The sequence below is a fragment of the Hippocampus comes genome, unplaced genomic scaffold, assembly GCF_001891065.2.
Source record: "Hippocampus comes isolate QL1 unplaced genomic scaffold, H_comes_QL1_v1.1 scaffold22, whole genome shotgun sequence".
NCBI classification, from domain to species: Eukaryota; Metazoa; Chordata; class Actinopteri; order Syngnathiformes; family Syngnathidae; genus Hippocampus; species Hippocampus comes.
The window spans coordinates 7,181,519-7,194,411 of NW_017806175.1; the positions used below are offsets into that span (position 1 = coordinate 7,181,519).

A 12,893-nucleotide genomic window follows, 5' to 3' on the forward strand; every position below is an offset into this window, starting at 1 on the left:
TTTTTTTTTTTTTTAACTGGAACCTGACAGTGACAGAGGGACCAAGCGCGGGGGAAAAAAAGATGCACTGTGTAGGAGGTAAACTTCATCTGTTTCAATCATCACCCCCTCAGATACGTTTGGTAACTCAGCAGCTAATTTTCCATTCGCGCGTTATGAGTTTGACATAACATTGCCACGGGAGCACAAAGCACTCCCACAATGCGCCTTATCTTCCTCGCAGCATGGCAAATAGGCAGAGAAGGCGCTAAGTATGATTGGTATGTGGCAGTCTGTCACCTTTCAACGTCACATTTAAGGGCGGCTGTGTGTTAGTGGCACAATGTATGCCATAGTTAAGTCCAGGTTTTTCACCTCAGGCAGCTGGCAAAGATGAAATCTTTTCTTTACACAGCAGCACTTTGAAACAGTAACGCACGCCTTCATCACATCTCAGCAGGATCACTGAACTGCGCTGTACTTTGGAGTCAGCCGGTCCTCCGTCAAACATCTCCATTTGGTTCAAAAAGCTTCTTAACTGGAACCCCGAAGAGGGAGCAGATAACTCCCATTCAGCTTCCTGTGCACTTTAGAGTTCGTTTTAAGATTCTGCTCGTTGTTTTCCAATCTTTTCATGGTCTCACCCTGCCTTACGTCTCCAAGCTGATCCATTTCTACGCCCCAGCCTGGTAAAGTATAGTTTTCTCCATGTTAAAGTGGTTGATTTTTGAAGGGTTGTTTATAAACTACATCTCCTGCGTGAGAACCGACAAGCCAAAGATGTGAGTGCTCCCATTGTATGGTTGAGTCATTGCTATTCCACTTCAGTCCCGGGGTTGTCAGGTTGCTGAAGAAGACTGAATGCTAATGCCAAGAATTAAGCAAACAACGAGGCAAACAATTAAACAAACAATGGCGCCACGCTCCCTCAGTACACTTTGTGACTAAGAACTTGAAATCGATCCAATTCAACTGTGACGGCGCCAACTTGGAAGCAAGCTGGAAATGTTCAAGGAAATGTACTGAGATCGACCTTTGGAAGCGCATGCCGCGTTGTGAAAAATGTATGCACGGCATGTGTTATTTCAGTCGTGATACGAGACATGAGCAGCATACCGAGCGAACTCTGGGACTTTCACGGATCCTATACGTGACGCATACCTTTTTCTTCACACCCAGACTTGATGGCTTGCAGTGACACTGGTTGGGCAGCTTTTCGAAACCGTGCCCTAAAAGGCAGTCCGGCAAGCTTTCCTCATCACTTTTGCTCTTAATCTAACATTCTTGCTGTCCAAAATGCCATCTATAGGCCCTCCAATCGTGGCAAGTGGTTCAGGCTCGGGGTTTTCATGATAAAAAGCAGATGTATGCATTGGAGTAGCATAGCTCTGTTTTTTTGTTTTGTTTCTTTTAACAGAATCTGAATTATCTTTATTGGAAGGGAATTTGTCTCCGGTAGTTTAACAAACAACTAGGATAAACAAAGACATGTCATATAAGTATCGAGGTTGCAATGGATTCCTCCGAAGATTAATTTAAAAGCCGTCAATTGCAAAGGGATTAATCGAGGAATGTCTCACCGTTTGTTCGTAACTCACGTTTCGTTACTAGCGTTGTATCGAGAAGAACAATAGTAACCGGTAGCGTTGCCATGATGGACAGGTGCATGGATGTCGAGCGACTTTCCGTAGAGGACGTCGTGTAACTCACTCATCTTCAGACAAAAATGTTCAACCAAACCATGAAATGTTTTGGTTGAACATTTTAAAATAAAAGAGCTTTACGCTAGCATATACTGCAAAACACCACAGAAAGGCTAATGGGAAAAAAAAGCATCAAGTCATTTTACCGATGGAGACATTCAAAACAAATGGAGCAGCAACACACACATTGGCATGTATTGTCATGTCCTGTCTTTCTGACTACTTGAGATGGATTTCTTTCCTCGTCTCCAATGTTGCTTTTGTGATCGCTGCGGGACAGAGCCTCTTTGCCGTCGCGGCTGGCAATTCATTCTCACTCGTATTTTAGGTGCGGCTTCAGCGGAAGGAAGATGCCGGAGTATTACTTTGCTTTTGCCATAGTCGCTCGCGGTTTTGGTTTTCACCGTATTGTATTTGTCTCGTTCGTGCCAGAGGTACTTACGGTTAGTTTGGTTTGCATGTAAGCGCTTCAGTTATTTTCTTTTTTTTTTTTTCTTTCCGCTTCCATCTTGTGTAGTCTCTTTTTTTTTTCTACCGCATACACTGAAAAATATACTTGTTGAATTGATTGATTTTCATTGTCACGTTGGTTGCTTGAAAAAAAAAAAAATCATCTGGCTCCAGATGCGTTTTTAAGTAGACTATGCATCCAACTTAAAAAAATGATCTGAATCCAGATGATTGTAAATTCAACACACCATTTTTTTTTCCCAGCGCAGTTGTTTCGACATCAACTTTTGTCGTCACTATTTTTTCATTCCGGTATTTACTTTTCAATCAATGAAACCTCTATTGCTCGTTTGTGGAGTCTGCTTAACGATCTATCCTTGGGCTGTTTGCCAACCCTTACACATATTTCCTCTACTCTCTGGGAAACGACTATTAAAAGAGAAAAAAAGCGGTGCTGCATTTAGCTGGCCCTGTATTTCTTCCAATAGACCGCTAAGCCATGTTGCAGGGCAATCTTTTATTATACTGAAGGCGCAATGTTCTGACTTCGCTGTATTCTCTTGGGAAAAAAAAAAAAAAATCATAAATTTCACGTAAAAATCTGCATGAAAGATGAACAACTGATCTAGTGGGGTTTCACCATACACCTAAAGTTGCCCCTGCTTTAATTGAATGCGTATCGTCCGTTCTGATCCCGAAAGCGATCCACGTGACATAACTGCGCTTTGCCAGGGCCAAAAGCCCGGACTGACTGTTTACTTACAAGCGCCTGCTTTAATTCACTGACGAGACGAGCAAATAGAAAATGTGATTTGGTTAACAATGAGCCCTTTGAGCGTCAGCACAGGGAAGACTGGATCGAAACGGGCAAGTGTGTGCAAGGATGTGTATACCTAGTCCATGTCTGTGGGCGGAAAGAAGGAAAAAAAAAAAAAAACTAAACGCAACCGATGAGTTAATCGGTATAACAGTAAGCGAACACTTTTGTCAGATGACTCTTTTAAAACCGAAAAAGTCCCCTCTGTGCGGCTCCGTTTTATCATTTTGATCATCACCGAATAAAACAAGGAGTCAATGTTCACAAGAGCCAAGTGGAAGCACAAGAAACGGGCCGTTTTCAAACCTCCTCTTCCGGCATCAGCTGAAAACCTTCTGATTCCAGTTAATCCTCCATTAGCCACTAAGACAGTCAGGATGACCTTAAACATGTCACCTGATATTTTGCCGTGACTTTGGCTTCACTGTGCGAGACAGATACAGTGTGCAAAGCACAGTTAAGCCATCCATGATGTACTATGTCTGTTTTGGACTGAGAGAGAGAGAGCGTGAGAAGAGGGGCCTGAGAGGGTCTGAGTAAATCAATGTTGTTTAATATCCACCGTGAGCACCGGCCAAGGAATGTGTCATTCACTCCGTTTGTTGCTCGATTTATTGGCGGGCGCTTGATAATCAAACGCTAATCAAGGTGACCGATCCCAGATGGGGCCCCCCGTCGTCTTTTGGATGAGAGACAAGAAATTGGAAATAAAGTCGATGAGGAAGTTTGCCGATCGCCGGGGCCGTACGTCGTGCATCTCTCGAGCCACCAGATACGCACACGGAAGAATGAGACTCACTATCTGACCTTCGAGAAGACAGAAAGAATGTCAAACAGCGAGTAAGATATGTGGCCTGCTCCATCTCCCCTTTAAGTACGAGCATTCCCAAAGGTGTGGGAACCAAAACGCAGCGCGATTCACACTACACCTGATGAAATTTGTTCACGGGCCAACACGGTAATTACATTTGCGGCGTTTTAATTAGAAGGGAAGAAAAAGCTGTCGGAAAGCAGGGCTCAGAGTGTGTACACTCAACGGGACCAATCAGTCAAAGGGCCGAATCGCTAACTGTCGACGGCGGAAACATACAAATATGGTTGATTCGCCCTCAACCACCGGGACGTTGTGGGACACCCTCCGAGGACATCTCCAATCTCCAAAAACCACAATCATCCATCCCAAATTCGGGTCATACTGTAACTCGACTGAACCACGTCTTCTTAATGATGTGTTCATACCTTTGGAAGTAAAACACAAATAAAACCAGAGTGTGGTTCGACGGCTGTCATGGAAATTCTAAATAAACTTGACAGATTACATTTGTTCTAAGTATGTCTTTTCACAGATTTGAAACCACCTGGGGGGGAAAAAAATAGTGGAAAATAAAATACCGGCGATGCCAAGATCTATTACATCTGTAGGGAAGACAAGTTAAAATAACATTCAAGGTACTAAATAAAATGTTGGAGGGGGAAATGTGTGTATTGGTATTGTTCCCAGCAGCGGTGCACTTTCTCACACAGAGCAGTCCATTATTCTCCACTCTGTCTGAGCGAAACCTCATGGTCTTGAGCGCTGATAGATAAAGCCCCCCGTTTCTCGACTTTCTTTCACATCCAACACCAAGAGTGTTCACCCTCGCAAGCTAGTCCGGTCTTACCTGCAGTATCCGGTGCCATTGCTAAAGGTCTGACAGGTGGCGTTGTTCACGCACGGCGCTTTGTTGTCCACACACTGAAGAGCTGCAAGAGATGACGACACAAGTTACATCGTCATTCTCGGAAAATCAGAAAAAGCAGAAAAAAAAAAAATGTGATATCGGTTTCCTTGGCCCATGCCCCATATCGCAAAAACATTTGTGGAAATCTGTTTCGTGGTTTGGGCGTTCTCCTGCTAACAAGCAAATCGACATTGGCATTTGGTTAAACACTCGACAAGTGAGCACTAAATCAAAACCGTCTTTTCGTGTGTTTGTCATGGTCTTACCTTTAAACACATGAAAACCTTTTAAGACGCACCTAAACTTTACAACCAACGCAAAACAGCATAAACGGGCTATTTCAAAATAATATTTGCTGAAGCATTTCTAATCGCTTTTACTCACTCTCATGTGTTCATGAAATGGGAGACTATCATATAACATCTTCTGGAGAAAACGGAAAGAACAGGCTCGCTTCGCAGTTCTCCAGATGAGAGGGAAAGCAGGCTTGCTCGAAGCCGTTAGTCACTCCGTCACACATAAACAAGAAAATGAGGCATTGTCGATTCCACAACCAAAATGGTCAATCAAACCGTATCATTTCGTGAAACAAATGTCCGCTAGCTTAAAGCTAAAGTATATAATGTAAAACGCTATAGACCGAACAGCAGAGCAGATGTTACATTTTTCAGAAACTTCCACTTTGTTTGGATTTTCAGACTTCAAAATGCGACGCATTTCGATCAGTTTCCAGTCGACGGCATCACGCAACAAATCCCCTCAGGCCCCACATTACTCTTCCTTCTCCTGGTGCGAGATAAAGAAAAGCGATAGCCTCCAATTTAACGCAGTAAGGTTGGCCTCAGATTAGCGAATGGTCACAGGGCTGCCGGATGGGATGGCAGACAGAAATGAGCCTTGAGGAAACAAAACAAAGCCCGACTATCTCCCTGCCAATGAAGCACTCATAGCTACACACACCGGCCATTGTGCGGGCACCGGGCCACAGCTCAAGTGGTCTTTGCAGACACCCAAGTGGCGCAAGCAAGGAAAAAAAAAAAAGACACGAAGAGTTCCAGCCTTTTTGTTTTGTTAATCAATGCAAGATGGCTGCCGAATGAAAGAAGACGCGGCAAGGCGTGCCTGATTCAATGCGACCGTGATGAATCACGATTCGTGAGCCTAATAGCATCGCTGCATTAGTCAGGTTTGAATGTTTTCAGAAAAAACAGGAAACATAGCAAATTCAACAAACAAACGCCAAGTCGTAGTTGCGTTTCACTGCCACGGAAGCCATGATTAGTGACTTGTGCTCTGTTGACACCGGATGCCAAACGAACTTTCGCCTCGGCGGCCCCGGGTCATGTTCAGCCGAGCCTCTGAATTTTTGCTAAACCAGTTTAGGCGATGAACCCTTCTTAGTGAAGCGTACTGGCATGAAATCTGGTTGTTTTAGTCAAGAATTTGGGTCAACATATTTTCCCCAAACTATATTTAAGTTCCCTACTAAGAACCAACCTTTAATTTGGTGAATTCTTTATTCCAGTTATCATTCCCATGCAAAATCCCCGAGTATGTCTGATTTTGCATTTTGACAAAGCTGAAGCGGGGTCAGCTGATCCGAAAGAAACGCCGACAAGTAGAGTCATCTCGATAAAGGAAGTACGCTGAGCAGTGGTGTTACTTCCTGTGCCTGTAATTAATCACAGTGTGACTGAAGTTCAAGAGTCTCTGTGACCAGAAGCAGACGTGGTAGAATTTGTAGCGTTGGAAAGCAGAACGTGCGCTCGGCGCATTCTCATATGGTGACTAATGCCTTCGAGACCTTCGTCTGACAGCATAGTCCATTCGACATGGGGATGCCTGTACATAAGCTGGCATGAAATTCATAATCCTAACGTGCACACACGCTAACATTTGCACACACACGCAGCTATATCAGTACAGTCCACGGGGAACACTGAACAATTTCAGACCCGACTTATGTGGACAGAACACTTTGGGTTGGTCCGTACTCGGTGGAACATTTGACGTACATGTGAGCTGCATTAATAGGTAGCAGATACAGTACCACGGGATGCGTAACAGAGAAAGGCCCGCGGCTCAATGCCTGCTGCATCCGAGCCGACGGATTTTAAGACAGCTAGGTGCTACACTTTTCATTTAAAAATTAGGCACGCAAGCAGATACAGTAGAAATGGGTGTCAAACATATGGCCCGCGGGCCAGAACCGGCCCCCACAAGGAGGTTTGATCAGGCCCTCAGGATAATTTGAAAGTGAAAAAAAATGCATATTAAGACACGGAATGGATATTTTTAATAAGGTGCAATTCATGGAGTATCCGCTAGGGGACACACTGTTTTGATCAGAGAAGACGACAACAGCAGTCTCAGTCCGTCACTGAGACAGACCCAACACAGCAGACGCTTTCAAGGACATGTGAATATTTTATTCTTTACACATTTAAGAGCACTCTCCTTCGTTTTTAAGGTGTAGGCAGGGATTAAATTTAGATTTTGTGTAAATGGTTTAAAAAATCCTTTCTTTATAAATTTCGTTTAATCTTAAAATGCATTACTATATTTTTTAATACCAATTGTTTAAGTTTTGTGCCTTTGTACAATCATTGGGATCAGTTGCAATGAATATATGTGAATGATAAAAGTAAATTGCACATTTGTCTAAGGAAATCTAAGGTGCTTCATGAAATGTTTTGTAAAAGAGATGTTCATTCATGTTCATGAATCTCAAGTACTGCGTAGCGATGTATAAAAACACGTTTACCGTCCAACCGTTGCCACGGGTTCATTCGACGTACATGTACGCATTTAAAACCGAAACGGTAAAATGTTCAACGTTCAAAATACCAGAGATGCATTGATACTGTAAAACAAAAAACAAAAACACAACAAAAAAAATTCATCTGTTGGGTGTGTGTCTATAAGAGGTGTAGTCTATTGAATGATGAAAGGAACTGATGTCGGCAGGAGTCGTTGCAAGCATTACAGTACCTTAATTGCTTGGCAACACAAAGAAGAAGAAAAAAAAAGCCACCAAGCAACAACTTGGAACTATGAAAACTGGTAAGTGGCGGTATTTATGTGTCATCACTGTAGTGATGATCTGTAATTGTTGGCGATCAAGCACCCGTGCCGCCAAAATGTAATTATGAGGACCCGACTGATTAGTCTAATTAGAGCTCATTTAAAACTGGCAAAAACGGACAATTTTTTTTTTCTCGACACATTACAACAGAAGTCATAATAATGACAAACGAAACATTCCCTCGCCCCAACCAAACAAATCGGGAAAAAAAAATCTTTGTTGTAAAGTAAAATACTAAATGAGAACGTATTGTCAGTCACATGTTCCGCCTGTAATACATATCCAGTCATACCTCGGTTTTTGACCATAATCCGTTCCAGAAGGCTGTTCGAAAACCGATTTGTTCGAAATCCGAAACTATTTTATTAGCCCATGATTAGGAGCTAATAACACGATGCAGAAATAACAAAAAAACAGACAGATTTGCTTAAATTACCACAAACACGTCTGCTAACAATGAACTTCACACAAGGAAGCGTCATTTCCTCGTGTAAGGAAGCCGAGAGGAGTCGAGTGGCGTATTCAGGTTTGCTTAGTTTGGTCAAAAACTGATTTTCGGTCTTAATCCGAGGCGTAAAAATCTAGAATTTTCTGGTCGAAAACTGATTTGGTCAAGAACAGAGACGTTCGAAAACCGAGGTATGACTGGATGAAAAAATTGTGGGTTTTTTTTCCCGCATTATACATTTTTTTCACTTAATTGGGCAAGCGGGTATTGGAATTTTAGTCCGCCACTTATAATTTTTATTTTTTTTTTTTTAATCCACATTGGTCGGTCCCTCGTAATTATTTTCTGTACAAATCATCAACAAAACAGAGCACATGTGAGCATATCAGATGTTCTGAAACTGACCCCCACACTCTTGGCACTCGCCAATGCCTTTGGCGGATCCCTGCAGAGCGCTTCAAGGAGGGGAGGGGAGAGAGAGCGAACGAGAAAACAAGAGAGAGTGATTGACCTGCGAGACAGTGAGGGGGAAGTAATTACGAAAACAACGCGCAAAGACTAAACACAAACCGCCGTCCCTGAGCCCTGGCACACATCCACGCAGCCGAGGACAGGAAGTTGTTCACGCTAAGTGAGGAAGTCAAGTCATTTCCTGGAATCGCTGTACAAGCCCCTCAAGATCCTGCGCTCCGAGCTGTTGCCGTGGAAACGTGCAATAAAATACCCTGAGCTCAGCATGGAAGGAGGGAGATGAGGCTCAAACTAAACACCGGTACCCCGAGGGAAGCTTCGCTGGCCCACACAAACAGCACACGCGAAATATTTGGTCGTCCGACGTCACGTTCGGCATGGATGCAGTGACTCAAAACCAAAACGTGACTCGATGCGAGAATACATACGGCAGCCTGACATACCTCAACTTACGTAATTTCATCCGAGGACAATCGTTCGTGAGAGGCCGAGCTGTCCCAGATGAAGTTCAAACGTAAAAACAAAGACAATTACACACTGCGTAGTAAACCAAACCACAAAACCTCGGAAAGGCCGCTGGCTTAACGCTAACACACAATGTAAAATGTTTATAACCCTTTAAGGCAACTCAGAGCTGAACACAAACGACGCAATGACACGTTCTTTATCCTCTGCGAAGAACAACGAATATTACTGCAGCTCATTGAGGAGTTGTGACCGTCTCCCTCTGTATTTGTGTGTCTGTATCATACTGGCCCGAGGCGGCCCGGGTACGCATACCAAAAGGAGCCGTAAAATATCCATTGAACTGAAGCAAAAACTGTTTAATTCTTGATCTTCATGCCATTTTTTATAAAGTGCAGTTAAGCACTAAAGAGTGCTATGTTTCCTCGTTCTTATTTAAAAAAATAAATAAATACAATGACCGTAAAATCTATAGATTGCTATATTAAAAACGTGATCGTAGGTTATGGAGTGGTTTTGAGTGAGAAACATGGTCACGGAGGAGATTAAACCTGAAAGTCAAGGGCAGTGCAATAGTTACCCGCAGAGTCTCGAAATCCTCGTGTAAATGATGGCGAGGCCCTCTAATTAGGCGGCTGACGGTTCACTTGCATTTGTAATTACGCGGAGGAGTTGGTAGAGCATGTTGGGTGGGAAATTAGCCAGTCTGTGTGTGTGTGTGTGTGTGTGTGTGTGTGTGTGTGTGTGTGTGTGTGTGTGTGCGTGACAAGGAAAAAAAAAAAAGAAAGAACAAAAAAAAAAAAACAAAAGAAAAATTCAACAGACAGCAATTGTAAAAACAGATCAAACCATTTTAGGGACTTTCCCTCTACTTACTCAGGTCCAAAGTTTTTGTCTGGTTAGCTGTTTTTTTTTTTTGTTTTTTTTTAAAGGACGATGATTAAAAAAGAATCAAGACTACCTTTATTCACTGACTGCTCTCAAATACTGTGTGTGAAATAATTTTTAATCATGCCTCAAAGTCTTGTATTACCCGAAATATTTTTTTTTCAAAGCATAATAGCGACATGACATGAACTTTGTACTTACTACTGACTCCGCGCACGCTGGCTAGCTGTCTCCAGGCTTACGGGCCTATTTGGCTGAGGAATGCAGCCCGGGGTAATTCCCTCTTAATTTTCTAACCCGTTGAACAGGGCAGACACAACGCTTTGTGTAATTCCCTCAACCTTCACAGCCACAGACATCGCCTCCCGCCGTGGCGCTTCCCTGCAGCGCTCACACACCTTTCCTCGTTGCACATTTTGACTGCCACCTATTTAATGCGTGAGGATTAAAGGGAGCTGAGAGCAAACTGGTCAAGCAGGCAACGGTGTGGCAAAACAAAAAAACAAGATTTTTTTTTTTTTTAAAGGCCTCATTACAAAAACTCTTAACTAAGTCTTTGATGTATGGAAAAGGTGGGACCGCGATCACTTCGGATTTAGTGTTCTAACAGTCTCAGTCCAGATGGTATAAAGCACACCAATTCCAAACTGAAGCAGGAACATTTGGAGCAGGGTCCCAAATATCAAACTGGGGGGTTCCCTGCCCCTCCAGCAGTCCAAGAGCCACAGCTTGGGAGTCCATATGGGGGGGACATTCCTCCATATGTGGACCTGGGGGCTACTGCTGAAAACCTGCAGAATAGCAGATGTCCAAATGTGAAGAGAGCACCTTCTGTTTGAACCCACCCCCCCCCCCCCCCACACACACACACTTTTCAAGTGGGCAAAAAAGATTGGAACACAAATTGTTAAATTAACGTCAAGGGGCTAACATTGAATATTTGATGGCATAACGCTTACTTGGAATAACTGCACCAAGCCTGAGACTCACTGACTTCACCAAACTGTTGCTTTCTTCATATGAAATGTTTTTTTTCCAGGCCTTGACTGCAGCCTCTTTCAGTTCTTTTTTTATTTCTGCGGGTTTCTCGCTTCAGTCATGCTCTATTGGGGTTAAGATCCGGCGACTGTCATGGCCAGTCAAAGCCCTTTCGCTTTTCCCCTGATTAATTCCTTTGTTGAGCTGGCGGTATGTTTTGGGTCAGCATCTGGATGCATGATGGAGATTCTTGCGATTAATTTGGATGCATTTTTTTCTGTAAATTGCGAGACGAAATGGTTTTGTAGACTTCAGAATTCATTCTGCACCGACCATCACGCTATTCAGCTTCAATAACTACTTTGAAAGAGAAAATATAAATGACATATCACAAGATGCAAAGCACTTATCAGCAAAAAGAATCGGAAGGCCAGACTGGATTTTGCAAGGTGGCACAGAAATGAGCCATAAAGGTTTTATGGACTGATGAGGCCAACATCCATTTTCTGAACCGCTTTATCCTCACAAGGGTTGATGGGTGTACTGGAGCCTATCCCAGCTATCTTCAGGGAGTAGGTGGGGTACACCCTGAACTGGTTGCCAGCCAATCGCAGGGCACACAGAGACAACTACCTCACAGTCACACCTAGGGACAATTTACTGCTCTATTAGCCTGCCATTCATGTTTATGGAATGTGAGAGGAAACCGGAGTACCTGGAGAAAACCCACGCAGGCATGGGGAGAACATGCAAACGCCACACCTTTGCACTGTGAAGTCGACGTGCTAACCATCGTGCCGCCCTGAGAGACCAAATCATCCATCCATCCATTTTCCGATCAGCTTTATCCTCACAAGGGTCGTTTGGGGGTGCTGGAGCCGATCCCAACCGTCTTCAGGCAGTAGGCGGGGGACACCCTGAACCGGTTGCCAGCCAATCGCAGGGCACACGGAGACAAACAACCATCCGCGCTCACACTCATACCTCGGGACAATTTAGAGTGTTCCACGAACCTGCCACGCATGTTTTTGGAATGTGGGAGGAAACCGGAGTACCCGGAGAAAACCCACGCAAGCCCGGTGAGAACCTGCAAACTCCACACAGGAAGGCCGGAGCCGGGATCGAACCCACGACATCCGCAATGTGAGGTCGACGCACTACCTACCAAATCAACTACTCAAAAAAAAAAATTTTTTTTTTCAGACTGATTGTAAAAATAATTACTCGTGACCAGCTCTAAAATGGAAAAATGTGCAGTTAATCCATCTGATAGATATCGGAAACAGTATTGGCCGATCACCCTCACAGATGATCGGTGTCAGAATTTGCAGCCTAAAACCCTGACAGGAACACCCGTACTTATATTATAACCTGTCAAGTTTTTCCTCTAAAAATATACTTTTCTCGTCATAACATTAGGAAGTTAATTTTTCCTCACAAAACGAGGCAACTTCCTGATTGTTGAATTTGTTCATGGAGTTTAGTTGGGAGGATCACGATTATGAACGGGATCCTTGAAAAGTGCAAGCAAAACGTTTGCGGGCGCCTGCCTTACATCTTGCACTATGCCCCAAACGATTTTCTTGTACAACATGAATTTAATAGACTGTAAAGAAGTCATGGCAAGTGCATTGAGAAGCCAGACGACTTCAGGCCACATCAACAACAAAAGCCAAAGGGCAGTGGGCAGAAGTGAGGGGGGGGGGTCAGTAAATAATGCAGAGTTGAGAGTCGCTCAACAAATTGCTTTGTCTTCAGAGGGCGGCGCCAAGGCCCTCCACAAATAAACCGCATTTCACACCGGACAGACACACGCGCGGCGCATTCGGTCTTTCGTCCGTTTCTGGAAGGCACCTTCCAGAATACTCTCTCACGCATTTGGTCTGTT

General features: G+C 43.8%; 1 protein-coding gene across 1 annotated transcript in view; it reads right to left on the minus strand.

Moving 5' to 3' along the window:
- The window catches only part of notch2 (notch receptor 2), a 33,033-nt gene extending 28,322 nt beyond the window's left edge, over positions 1-4,711 (minus strand). Inside the window, exon 1 of the mRNA XM_019897139.1 lies at positions 4,611-4,711. The gene's annotated coding sequence lies outside the window, so the exon portion shown is untranslated. The remainder of the gene's footprint in view (positions 1-4,610) is intronic.
- Between the last annotated feature and the right edge of the window lie 8,182 nt (positions 4,712-12,893).